The following is a 13,390-nucleotide window of genomic DNA, read 5'->3' as shown; positions in this document are numbered from 1 at the left end:
AGCATGAGGAATATTGGTAAACATCTCATTTTGTCTTCCTTCAGCATTTTTTCTATTAAGAGGTAAGATGTAGTCCTTGTTGGATTCTTGACAATCTAGGTTGTTTTATCTCAGGTCTCGTGATCTGAGCACATACCCTCTCCAGGAGGGAAACTGAACCAATGTCTGTTGTTGTTAGATGGCAACTTTTAGTCTCAGCTTGTTTTGTTGTGATGTTGATAAATAGTAACAGCATCCAAGTATGAAGCTAAGTGTGGTAAGTCACTTTACTAAATAGCTATGAGTTTTGAGAAATTAATTTTTTGATGCTGAATTAACCTCTTAGAAGTATTGAAAGGGGATGAATAGTATTAGTTTCTGCCTTCACTAGCATGCCTTTGTTTTGTCCAGGGAATAATCAGTTCATAGTTCATTCCTGTATTGGGCCTTATTGCATTGCTAGCTATAAAGAAATACCTAAGACTGGGTTGTTTATAAGAAAAGAGGTTTAGTTGGCCCACAGTTCTGCAAGCTGTATAAGCATGGCATCTGACATCGCTAAGATTCTGGGAGGCCTCAGGGAGCTTTTACCCATGGCAGAAGTTGAAGCAGGGGCAGGCATCTCATATCAAAGAGTGAGCAAGTGAGTGTGGGGAGGAGGTGCCACACTTTACAACAACCAGATATGTAAGAACTCACTATGGAGAGGACAGCACTAAGCCATGAGGGATCCGCCCCATAACCCAAACACCCCACCAGGCCCCACCTCCAACACTGGGCATTATATTTCCATGAGATTTGGGTGGGGACAAATATCCATACTACGTCAACTGTTCTGGTCTCATAAAAACAAAATGTTTAGACAACATCCTTGAGCTTTTGCCTGATTTTCATTCATCCTGCTAGCCCTTCCTAACATGTCATCTGTTCGCCTTTACTTACTAAATCACCACTTTATGTTTGCGCAGCTTTTAGAAACAGGTAGCCCAAGAGGCAGGTACAAGCTGTTTGCCTTTACTTACTAAATCACCACTTTATGTTTGCGCAGCTTTTAGAAACAGGTAGCCCAAGAGGCAGGTACAAGAGTCACCAAAAATGATTGAAAGTGAATGATTCTCAACTGGGTGAAAGTCCTAAGGGAAGGGAAAATTTCAAGAAGGAGAATGGCTGATGATGTCCCATGTCACAGAGAGGTTAAGAAATGGAAGTGTTCATTGGATTTGGGAGTCGTGAGGTCATTAGTGAACTATTGAGACTGATGACCTAAAAGAGACAGAAACCCTGTTACAGTGAGGGGTGAATGGCAGGTGGGAAATGGATGAGTGGATTTGGAATTCATCTCCTTTTAGGTGGCCATTGTAGTCATGGCCATTCTGTCACTTTAGTGGGAGAGAGTGAAGTAAGAAAAGCAGACCTAGGGCCCAGCCTTGAATAATGCTAACATTACATAGAGGTAAGGAAATGAATCTACAAAGACAGAGAAGCAGTAGCCAGAGAGTAGGAGAAAAACCAGAAGACTCTGGGTTACTTAATCCAAGAGAAAAGTGTTTCAAGAAAGAGGAGTGGCCAGCAGGGTACGATGCTGCTGAATGGCCAAGCACGATGCCTTAAAAAGGCCATGGTATTCAGTGACTTGCAAATCACTGATGCCCTAGAATTATGGGGCATAGAAGATCAGGTTGAGAATGGAAACAATATACAACCTTTTAGAGAAGTACAAGGGATCTTCAAAGGTCTGTGGACCCTTAGTTCTACTCTGAGGCCTCCTTCGCATTCTCCTGAACCTATAAATGTGTCACTCTCGTAAAAAAATCATGGCTTGCAATGAGTTCCTATATGGATTTTAAAATTTTTATTTGTTTACAAGAAGTATTGCTGTATTGCCCTGGCTGGAGTGCAGTGGTGCGATCTCAACTCAATGCATCCTCCACCTCCCACATTCAAGTGATTCTTCTGCCTCAGCCTCCCAAGTAGCTGTGACTATAGGCATGTGCTAACATGCCCAGCTAATTTTTGTATTTTTAGTAGAGACAGGGTTTCACTATGCTGGCCAGGCTGGTCTCGAACTTCTGACCTTGTGATTTGCCCGCCTCAGCCTCTGAAAGTACTACGATTATAGGCATGAGCCACTGCTCCCAGACTTCTTTTTTATTTAAAGGTATGGTCTCCCTCTGTCACCCAGGCTGGAGTGCAATGGCACAGTGAAGGCTCACTGCAGCCTTGACCTCCCAGATTCAAACGATTCTCCTTCCCCAATCTCCCAAGTAGCTGGCATTACAGGTGCCTGCCACCACACCCAGCTTATTTTTGTATTTGTACTAGAGAAAGGGGTACACCACCTAGGCAGGCCGGTCTCGAACTCCTGACGGCAACTGATCTGCCCACCTAGACCTCTCCAGATATTGCAATTACAGGCATAAACCACTACACCGGCCTGTGTGTTTTCTTTTTTCTTTTCTTTGACACAGAGTTTTGCTCTTGTTGCCCCAGCTGGAGTGCAATGATGCGATCTTGTCTCACTACAGCCTTTGGCACCCAGGTTGAAGTGATTCCCCTGTCTCAGCCTCCTGAGTAACTGGGATTATAGGCATGTGACACCACGCCAAGCTAATTTTTTCTATTTTTAGTAGAGATGGGGTTTCTCCATGTTCGTCAGTCTGGTCTTGAACTCCCAACTCCAGGTGGTCCGCCCGCCTCAGCCTCCCAAAGTCCCAAAGTGCTGGCATTACAAGCATGAGCCACCGCGCCTGGCTTTTTTTTTTTTTTTTTTTTTCTTTTTAACATGAAGTCTCATTCTGTTGCCCAGGGTAGAATGCAGTGGCCTGATCTTGGCTCACTACAACCTCCACCCTCTGAGTTGAAGCAGTTCTTTTTTTTTTTTTTTTTTTTTTGAGGTGGAGTCTCACTCTGTCGCCCAGGCTGAAGTGCAGTGGCACAATCTTGGCTCACTGCAACCTCTGCCTCCCGGGTTCAAGCGATTCTCCTGTCTCAGCCTCCTGAGTAGCTGGGATTACAGGCACGCGCCACCACGCCCAGCTAATTTTTGTATTTGTAGAACAGACGGGGTTTCACCATGTTGATCAGGCTGCTCTTGAACTCCTGACCTCATGATCTGCCCTCCTCGGCCTCCCAAAGTGTTGGGATTACAGGCATCAGCCACCTTGCCAACCGAGTTGAAGCAATTCTTGTGCCTCAGCCGCCCGAGTAGCTAGGATTATAGGCACCCACCACCACACCTGGTGAATTTTTGTATTTTTAGTAGCAACAGGTTTTCACTCTGTTGGCCAGGCTGGTCTCGAACTCCTGACCTCAGGTGATACACCTGCCTTGGCCTCCCAAAGTGCTGGCATTACGGGCATGAGTCACTGCACCCAGCCTGGACATTTTTTTGTTTTCTTTTGCAGGGGAGGGGGATGAAGTCTCACTCTTGTTTGCCAGGCTGGAGTGCAATGGTGGGATCTTGGCTCACTCACTGCAACTTCTGCTTCCCGGGTTCAAGCAATTCTCCTACCCTCAGCCTCCCAAGTAGCTGGGATTATAGGCACCTGCCACAATGCCTGGCTAATTTTTATATTATTAGTAGAGATGGGGTTCCACCATGTTGGCCAGGGTGTTCTCAAACTCCTGAACTCAGGTGATCCACTCGCCTTGGCCTCCCAGAACACTGGGATTACAGGGGTAAACCACCATGTCTGGCCAATGCGTTTCAGTTAGAGAACAAAGAGGATTAATTTTTTTCCATGCAAATTGATGTGGATGACCTGCTGCTGCAGGCTTCATCTTCAACCTCATCATGTCCCTTCTTACAAGTTATCCATATGTAGACTGCTGATTCCTTTAGGGACATTGCTTTACTTTTGGTAAAGCATTAGTGATTTCTCCATTCTTCTACTCAAGCCTCACCTTAAATTCTATGTTTGTTCTTCCTTCAATTTTAGCAGAATTCATTTTGCTCTGATAGGGGCCTTTTTCAAACTGATGACGTCTCCTTTTTAATATCTCAAACTACATCCTTTGAGATATTTTTTAACGAGTTAGTACCAATTAATTTTGGTGCTGAAAGATTTTGCAATCGATGCGTAATTTCTCGATAATACACATTTTCCATGGACTTTTTGAAGACTTCTTATATGGCTGTTGATATGATTGGGCTCTGTGCCCCCACCCAAATTTCATCTTAAATTGTAATCCTCATGTGTCAAGGGAGGAGCTGGTGGGAGGTGATTGGATTGTGGGGGCAGTTTCCCGCAGGCTAATCTTGTGACAGTGAGTGAGTCTCACAGGATCTGATGGTTTTAAACAAGGCAGTTCTTCCTATGCTCACACTTCACCTCTAGTCTGCTGCCATGTAACATGTGTCCGCTTCCCCTTCTGCCATGATTATAAGCTTCCTGAGGAAACTTTCCTGGGGGCAGCCATGGAATTGTTAATTAAACCTTTTCGGCTGGGCACAATGGCTCACATCTGTAATCCCAGGACTTTGGGAGGCCAAGGCAGGTGGATCACTTGAGGTCAGGAGTTCAAGACCAGCCTAGCAAACATGGCGAAACCCCATCTCCACTAAAAATACAAAAAATTAGCTGGGCGTGCTGGCACCTGCCTATAATTCCAGCTACTCAGGAGGCTAAGGCAGGAGAAGCACTTAAACCTGGGAGGTGGAGGTTGCAGTGAACCAAGATCGTGCCATTGGACTTCAGCCTGGGTGACAAGAGGGAGACTCCATCTCATTAAAAAAATAAATTAAACCTCTTATCTATATATATTACCCACTCTCGGGTATTTTTTCTGCTAGTATGAAAACTGACTAATACAGCTGTGAAAGAAATGGAGATACCTAGGTTAATGATGTTAATGAAGCAGTATTTTAAATAGGAGAAAGTAAGTTTAGAAGCAAAAGAAAATCTCTAGAAAGATGAATACCCAAGAGAAAGAGGCAACTAATAGTGTAGGCTTCCTGCAAAGGCAGATGAAAATGGAACCCAGGGTAGAGGTTAGAGGAGTCGGCCTTAGGAGAAGCAACGCTCATGAACCACCAAGCATGAGTTGATACCGCTTGCCTCTTTGTCTAGCCTGTCGCCAGCCACCTCAAGGCTGTCTATGTCAGCCTCTCCCTCTTTTGTTCTACTTGCCTTGCCTGTCCAGCTCTGGGTAAACTGCACTTCCGCACTCCATCCTCTTAAATTTCTTCCACTGGCTCATTCATTTAGCAAACATGTACCGATCCTTGACTGTGTGTCCAGCCCTGGAGGTCAGGGATTCAAATAAGTCCCTGTGCCTGTGGAACTCATGTTTCAGTGTTGGCAAGAGACAAGTAGCAGTAGTCAGATCATGATGCACGATGTCAGAAGGGTCGTAGTAGCACGGGGTGGAGTGGGAGCCTCCTGCCCCTAAGCTGCAAGTGTTGCTGGAGAAAATCCCTCAACCAGATCAACTGGTAAAACCACAGGAGCGCCCTCCCTCCTGCTAAGCGATTTTTAAAACCCATCTTAAATTGATATCCTTTCCCAGCGCCACCTTTCTTCTTCTAATTTTCCACCTTGCTCTCATTTCTTATGTTGCAGACAAGGGGGGTAAGGACCACTTCCTCATAAGGCATAATTTCATGTCCTTGATAACTATAGGCCAGGCACAGTGGCTCATGCCTGTAATTCCAGCACTTTGGGAGGCCAAGGCTGGTGGATCACTTGAGGTCAGCAGTTGGAGACAAACCTGGCCTACATGGTGAAACCCCGTCTCTACTAAAAATACAAAAATTAGCCGGGCATGTTGGGGTGCACCTGTAGTTCCAGTACTCGGCAGACTGAGGCAGGAGGATTGCCTGAATTTGAGAGGCAAAGGTTGCAGTGAGCCAAGATTGCACCACTGCACTCCAGCCTGGGCAACAAGAGCAAAACTCTGTCTAAAAAAAAGAAAAAAAAAGAAGGCGGGGCGCCATGGCTCACACCTGTAATCCAGCACTTTAGGAGGCTGAGATGGGTGGATCACGAGGTCAGGAGTTCGAGACCAGCCTGACCAACACGGTGAAACCCTGTCTCTACTAAAAATATGAAAAATTAACCAGGCGTGGTGGCACTCACCTATAATCCCCGCTACTCCAGAGGCTGAGTCAGGAGAATCGCTTGAACTTGGGAGCTGGAGGTTGCAGTGAGCTGAGATCTGGCCACTAACTCTAGCCTGGGCAACGGAGCGAGACTCTGTCACAAAAAAAAAAAAAAGAAAGAAAGAAAGAAAGAAATGGGCCAAGCATGATGGCTAATGCAGGTAATCTTAGCATTTCGGAGGCCAAGGTGGGAGGATTACTTAACTTCAGGAATTCAAGACCAGCCTGGATAACATAGAGAGACCCCATCTCTATTAAAAATTTTTAAAACTTAGCCCAATGTGACAGAGCGTGCCTGCAATCCCAACTACTAGGGAGCTGAGGTGGGAGGATTGCTTGTGTCTGGTATGTTGAGGCTGCAGTGAGCCACAATCTTGCCATTTGCACTTCAGCCTGGGTGACAAAATGAGAACATGTCTCAAAAAAAGGAACTTATACTAGGCTTGTAAAATAATAATTGTGAAATGATTTCTTTTCTTTGGAGATGGAGAGAAGAAGTGGTCAAGGTGTCATTTACCATGCCTTCACATTTTTGGTCTTAAATAACTGGGCTTTAGTATATATTAACATACAAGTTATGACTTGAAAATCCCATGTAAAAGCTGAGTAGCATTGTTGTAACAGTAACATATGTCATTGTACTTCAGGATTATCCAGAGATGCAACGTTACCAACAAGGAGCTCGAAGCCAAGGTCGACTCTGGTACCCTGAAGACAGCACCAAGTCTGGAGATTCAGCACTAGAAAGAAAGCAGGAAAGTGGTATTAGCCATACAAAAGAAGAGGAGAGGCCGGGTGTGGTGGCTCATGCCTGTAATCCCAGCACCTTGGGAGGCCAAGGTGAATGGATCACCTGAGGTCAGGAGTTTGAGACCAGCCTGGCCAACATGGTGAAACCCTGTCTCTACTAAAAATACAAAATTTAGCTGGGCGTGGTGGCAGGCACCTGTAGTCTCAGATACTTGGGAGGCTAAGGCAGGAGAATTGCTTGAACTCAGGAGGCAGAGGTTCCAGTGAGCCATGATCTTGCCAGGCAGAGGTTCCAGTGAGCCATCATCTTGCCACTGCACTCCAGCCTGGGCAACAGAGCAAGACTCTGTCTCCAAAAAAAAAAAAAAAAAGAGAGAGAGAGAGAGAAGAGGAGAGGAGTATATAGCAGAGGAGTAAGTTTTGCCTCAAAGCAGGAATCTGATCAGATGTCAGAATTGAAATTATAATCTCATTGTTTTTGCAATTTTTATAAATTAACTTTAAAGTGTCAGAAAAAGGTAATGGCGAGGACATGCATTGCAATTTGCAGGGAGTTCATTACCTGTGACACGAGAGAAAAGTAAGACCTGTTTCTAAAATCAAAAGCTGCTGTTCATCCTGAATTGAATTTCTGAATTTTGGTGGAGCAGAGTCGCTTTGAAGCCTTGTTCCCCTCTAGTTATACTGAATTGCTGATGATAACTGTTGACTCTGGGTAGTGTAGAAGTCACAAGCGTGTCCTTGTAGCACAAGTACAGGGAAGGATAGAACAAACTTTCATTGATGCAAACATTTAAATAGTCATGTTACTTCTGTATCCAATGTCCTAAAGTTTTGGGATTAGTTTTAGTTTTTTATTTGCTTTTATGAGCTTAGCATGAGGAATATTTGTAAACATCTCATTTTGTCTTCCTTCAGCATTTTTTCTATCAAGAGGTAAGATGTAGTCCTTGTTGGATTCTTGACAATCTAGGTTGTTTTATCTCAGGTCTCGTGATCTGAGCACATACCCTCTCCAGGAGGGAAACTGAACCAATGTCTGTTGTTGTTAGATGGCAACTTTTAGTCTCAGCTTGTTTTGTTGTGATGTTGATAAATAGTAACAGCATCCAAGTATGAAGCTAAGTGTGGTAAGTCACTTTACTAAATAGCTGTGAGTTTTGAGAAATTAATTTTTTGATACTGAATTAACCTCTTAGAAGTATTGACAGGGGATGAATGATGTTAGTTTCTTCCTTCACTAGCATGGCTTTGTCCACCAGGGAATGATCAGTTCACGGTTCACTCCTATATTAGGCCATTCTTGCATTGCTGTAAGGAAATACCTGAGACTGGGTAGTTGATAAGAAAAGAGGTTTGGCCAGGCGCAGTGGCTCATGCCTGTTATCCTAGCACTTTGGGAGGCCGAGGTGGGAGAATCAGTTGATGTCAGGAGTTCGAGACCAGCCTGGCCAACATGGTGAAACCTGTCTCTACTAAAAATACAAAAAAATTAGCCAGGCATGGTGGCACATGCCTGTAGTCCCAGCTACTCAGGAGGCTGAGGGAGGAGAATTGCCTGAATCCAGGAGGTGGAGGTTGCGGTGAGCCGAGATTGCGCCATTGCACTCCAGCCTGGGTAACAAGAGCGAAACTCCATCTCAAAAAAAAAAAAGAAAAAAGAAAAAAAAAGAGATTTATTTGGCTCACAGTTCTGCAGGCTGTACAAGCGAGGCATCTCAGATTGCTCAGCTTCTGGGAGGCCTCAGAGAGCTTTTACTCATGGCAGAAGGTGAAGCAAGGGCAGGCATTTCACATCACAGAGTGAGCAAGAGAGTGAGTGTGGGGAGGAGGTGCCACACTTTACAACAACCAGATCTGTAAGAACTCACTATGGAGAGGGCAGCACTAAGCCATGAGGGATCCGCCCCATAACCCAAACACCCCACCAGGCCCCACCTCCAACACTGGGCATTATATTGCCTTGAGATTTGGGTGGGGACAAGTATCCAAACCACATCAACTCTTCTTGTTCTGTAAGAACAAAATGTTTAGACAACATCCTCGAGCTTTTGCCTGATTTTCATTCATCCTGCCAGTCCTTCCTGAGCTACCGTGTCCTACCACAAATGGATTTTTAAAAGAACATAGGCCAGGCATGGTGGCTTCCACCTGTAATCCCAACACTTTGGGAGGCTGAGGTGGGTGGATCACCTGAGGTCAGGAGTTCAAGACCAGTCTGGCCAACATGGCGAAACCCCATCTCTACCAAAAAATACAAAAACAAAAAATTTAGCCAGGCATGGTGGCATGCACCTGTAGTCCAGAGTTCTCCGGAGGCTCAGGCAGCAGAATCACTTGAACCCGTGAGGTGGAGGTTGCAGTGAGCCGAGATCACGCCACTACACTCCTGCCTAGGTGACAGAATAAGACTCCAAACCCCCAACCCCCCCAAAGAAAGGCCAAGCGTGGTGTCACTCACACGCCTGTTGTCCTAGCACTTTGGGAGGCCAAGGCAGATGTTTCACTTGAGATCAGGGGTCCGAGACCAGCCTTGCTAACATGGCAAAACCCCGTCTCTACTAAAAATACAAAAATTAGCCAGGCCCAGTGGCAGGGGCCTGTAATCCCAACTACTCAGGAGGCTGAGGCAGGAGAATTGCTAGAACCCAGAAGGCGGAGGTTGCAGTAAGCCGAAATCGCACCACTGCACTTCTGCCTGGGTGACAGAGCCAGACTCCATCTGAAAAAAGAAAAGAAACAGAAAAAAAGGAAAGTTTGTAGAAAATAGAACTAAAAAGAAAAAATATAAATTTCTCATCATAAGGTCCACCAAGGTCAAGACACTTTCGTCAGCAACGATACTGGCCATTTATTTATTTATTTTTGTCTCTTGCTCACAATTGGATACTAACCATTTCATCCATCCCCAAAGAAGTGGAGGTCCTGGGAATTTAACCACATCAATGCACTCTTTCTTACATTATCAGTTGAAGAGAAATGGGTGCCCTTTACAGACTTTTTAAGACTAGAAAACAAAAAGGTGTCAGAAGGAGCTAAATTCCTACTGTAAGGTAGATGCCTAATGGTTTCCCATTGAAACTCTCAAAATTGCACTTGTTTGATGAGACGCATGAGCAGAAGCTTTGCTGAAGTAGAAAAGGCCTCTCTGGTGAAGCTTTCCTGGGCATTTTGCTGCTAACGCTTTGGCTTTCTCAAAACACTCATAATAAGCAGGTGTGATTATTCTTCCACCCTCCAGAAAGTCAACAAGGGAAGTTCCTCAAGCAGCTCAATAAACTATTGCCATGGCCTTTGCTCTTGGCCAGTCCACTTTGCTTTGACTGGACCACTTCTACCTCTTTGGAGCCATTACTCTGATTATACTTTGCCTTCAGAGTCATACTGGGAAAGCCATGTATCACCTCCTGTTACGCTTTCCAGATTGCTGCTTTATGATCTATTGGTTGGTACCAACGTAATTGTGGCTTTTGACATTCCATGGCATAAACAGCAATTAATATGCAGCAACCTAATAGATCCCACTTGTTTAAAATTTCCATCGAAAGCTCTGCTCTCTTCTGCAGTTGATCTGGTTTTGGCACCCATCAAGTGGAAAGTTTGCTCAACTTTTAATTTTTCAGTCAGAATTGTGTAAGCTGAAACAATTGGGATGTCTATGGTGTTGGCTGTTGTTTCTGCTGTTAATTGTTGGTCCTTTTCTTTTTTTGAGACAGAGTCTCACTCTTTCACAGAGGTTGGAGGCCAGTAGCATGATCTTGCCTCACTGCAACCTCCACCTCTGGGTTCAATAATTCTCCTGCCTCAGCCTCCAGAGTAGTTGGGATTAGAGGCACCTGCCACCCACCCCACCCCCCAGATAATTTGTATATATTTATTAGATGTGGGGTTTCACCACGTTGGCCAGACTGATCTCGAACTTCTGACCACAGGTGATCCGCCCGACTTGGCCTCCCAGAGTGCTGGGATTACAGGGGCGAACCACCATGTCTGGCCAATGCGTTTCAGTTAGAGAACAAAGAGGATTCATTTTTTTCCTTACAAATTGATGCGAATGACCTGCTGCTGCAGGCTTCATCTTCAACATCATCTTGTCCCTTCTTACAAGTTTTTCATATGTAAACTGCTGATTTATTTAGGGGCATTGTCCCCATAAACATTTGGTAAAGCATCAGTGATTTTACCATTCTTCCACCCAAACATCACCTTAATGTTTGTTCTTCCTTCAGTTTTAGCAGAATTCAGTTTGCTCTGATACTGGCTTTTTAAAAAGTGATGATTTCTCCTTTTTCATACCTCAGACTGGATCCTGTTGATGTATTTTTTAACGAGTTAGTAACAGTTTCTTTTGGTACCAAAAGATTTTGCAATCTATGCATAGTTTCTTGATAATAACTTTTTGAAGACTTCTCATATGGTTGTTGATACGATTGGGCTCTGTGCCCCCACCCACATCTCATTTTGAATTGTAATCCTCATTTGTCAAGGGAGGAACTTGGTGGGAGGTGATTTGATTATGGAGGCAGTTTCCCACATGCTGATTTCATGATAGTGAAAGAGTCTCAGATCTGATCGTTTTATACAAGGCAGTTTTTCCTATGCTCACACTTGACCTCTGGTCTGCTGCCATGTAAGATGTGCCTGCTTCCCCTTCTGCCATGATTGTAAATTTCCTGAGGCTTCCCAAGCCATGTGGAATTGTGAGTGAATTAGACCTCTTCCCTTTCTATATTATGTAGTCTCAGGTATTTCTTTCTACCGGTGTGAAAACTCACTAATACAGCTCTGAAAGAAATGGAGATACACAGATTAATGGTTTTAATGAAGCATCATTTTAAATATGAGAATGTAAGTTTAGAAGCCAAAAGGAAAGCTCTAGATGGATGAATATCCAAGAGAAAGGACAAGTAATAGTGTAGGCTTCCTGTAAAAGGCAGGTGAAAATGGAAGCCAAAGTAGAGGTTAGAGGAGAAACAATGTTCCTGAATGACCAAGCATGAGTTGATACCGCTTGCCTCTTTGTCTAGCCTGTCGCCAGCCATCTCAAGGCTGTCTATGTCAGCATCTCCCTCTTTTCTTCTACTTGCCTTGCCTGTCCAGCTCTGGGTAAACTGCACTTCCCCACCCCACCCTCTTAAATTTCTTCCACTGGCTCATTCATTTAGCAAACATGTACCGATCCTTGACTGTGTGTCCAGCCCTGGAGGTCAGGGATTCAAATAAGTCCCTGTGCCTGTGGAACTCATGTTTCAGTGTTGGCAAGAGACAAGTAGCAGTAGTCAGATCATGATGCACGATGTCAGAAGGGTCGTAGTAGCACGGGGTGGAGTGGGAGCCTCCTGCCCCTAAGCTGCAAGTGTTGCTGGAGAAAATCCCTCAACCAGATCAACTGGCAAAACCACAGGAGCGCCCTCCCTCCTGCTAAGCGATTTTTAAAACCCATCTTAAATTGATATCCTTTCCCAGCGCCACCTTTCTTCTTCTAATTTTCCACCTTGCTCTCATTTCTTATGTTGCAGACAAGGGGGGTAAGGACCACTTCCTCATAAGGCATAATTTCATGTCCTTGATAACTATGGGCCAGGCACAGTGGCTCATGCCTGTAATTCCAGCACTTTGGGAGGCCAAGGCGGGTGGATCACTTGAGGTCAGCAGTTGGAGACAAATCTGGCCTACATGGTGAAACCCCGTCTCTACTAAAAATACAAAAATTAGCCGGGCATGTTGGGGTGCACCTGTAGTTCCAGTACTCGGCAGACTGAGGCAGGAGAATTGCCTGAATTTGAGAGGCAGAGGTTGCAGTGAGCTGAGACTGCAAACTGCACTCTAGCCTGGGCAACAAGAGCAAAATTTTGTCTCAAGAAAAAAAAAAAAAAAAAGAATGAGCCAAGCGTGATGCCTCATGCAGGTAATCCTAGCATTTGGGAGGCCAAGGCAGGAGGATAGCTTAACTTCAGGAACTCAAGACCATCCTGGATAACATAGGGAGACCGCATCTCTATTAAAAAATTTAAAACGTAGCCCAGTATGGTGGAGCGTGTCTGCAATCCCAGCTGCTAGGGCACTGAGGTGGGAGGATCGCTTGAGTCTGGAATTATTGAGGCTGCAGTGAGCTGCAATCTTGCCACTAGCACTTCAGCCTGGATGATACAATGAGACCATGCCTCCAAAAAATAGGAAGTGATAGCAGGCTTATAAAATAATGATTACTAAATGGTTGCTTTTCTTTGGAGATGGAAAGAGGAAGTGGTCAAGTTGTCATTTACCATGCCTTCAATGACTGGGCTTTAGTGTATATTAATATATGTTATGACCTGAAAATCCCAAGTAAAAGTTTGGTGACATTGTTGTAAAAGTAACATATTCTGTTGTACTTCAGGACCATCCAGGGACGCAGCGTTCCCACCCAGGAGCTCGAAACCGAGGTCGATTCCGGTGCCCTGATGACAAGTCTGAAGATTCAGCAGTAAAAAGAAAGCAGGAAAGTGGTATTACCCATAGAAAGGGAGAGGATGGGTGTGATAGCTCACACCCGTAATCACAGCACTTTGGGAGGCCGAG

The 13,390-nt window shown here is 44.8% G+C and overlaps 1 pseudogene across 7 annotated transcripts in view; it reads left to right on the top strand.

Moving 5' to 3' along the window:
* LOC128930710 (interferon-related developmental regulator 2 pseudogene) overlaps positions 1-13,390 on the top strand; it is a 76,227-nt pseudogene that overhangs the window by 16,410 nt on the left and 46,427 nt on the right. For 5 of the 7 annotated variants that reach the window (XR_013531528.1, XR_013531523.1, XR_013531527.1 and 2 more), the window contains one exon: positions 1-13,390. This exon is cut by the window's left edge. The product of XR_013531528.1 is annotated as an interferon-related developmental regulator 2 pseudogene, transcript variant X7 (transcript). The other 2 variants (XR_013531526.1, XR_013531525.1) reach the window with 2 other exon arrangements.

Source organism: Callithrix jacchus, chromosome X (genome assembly GCF_049354715.1).
Source record: "Callithrix jacchus isolate 240 chromosome X, calJac240_pri, whole genome shotgun sequence".
NCBI lineage: Eukaryota > Metazoa > Chordata > Mammalia > Primates > Cebidae > Callithrix > Callithrix jacchus.
Note: the sequence above shows the minus strand (reverse complement) of the source record. Positions and strands in the feature narration are given on the sequence as shown.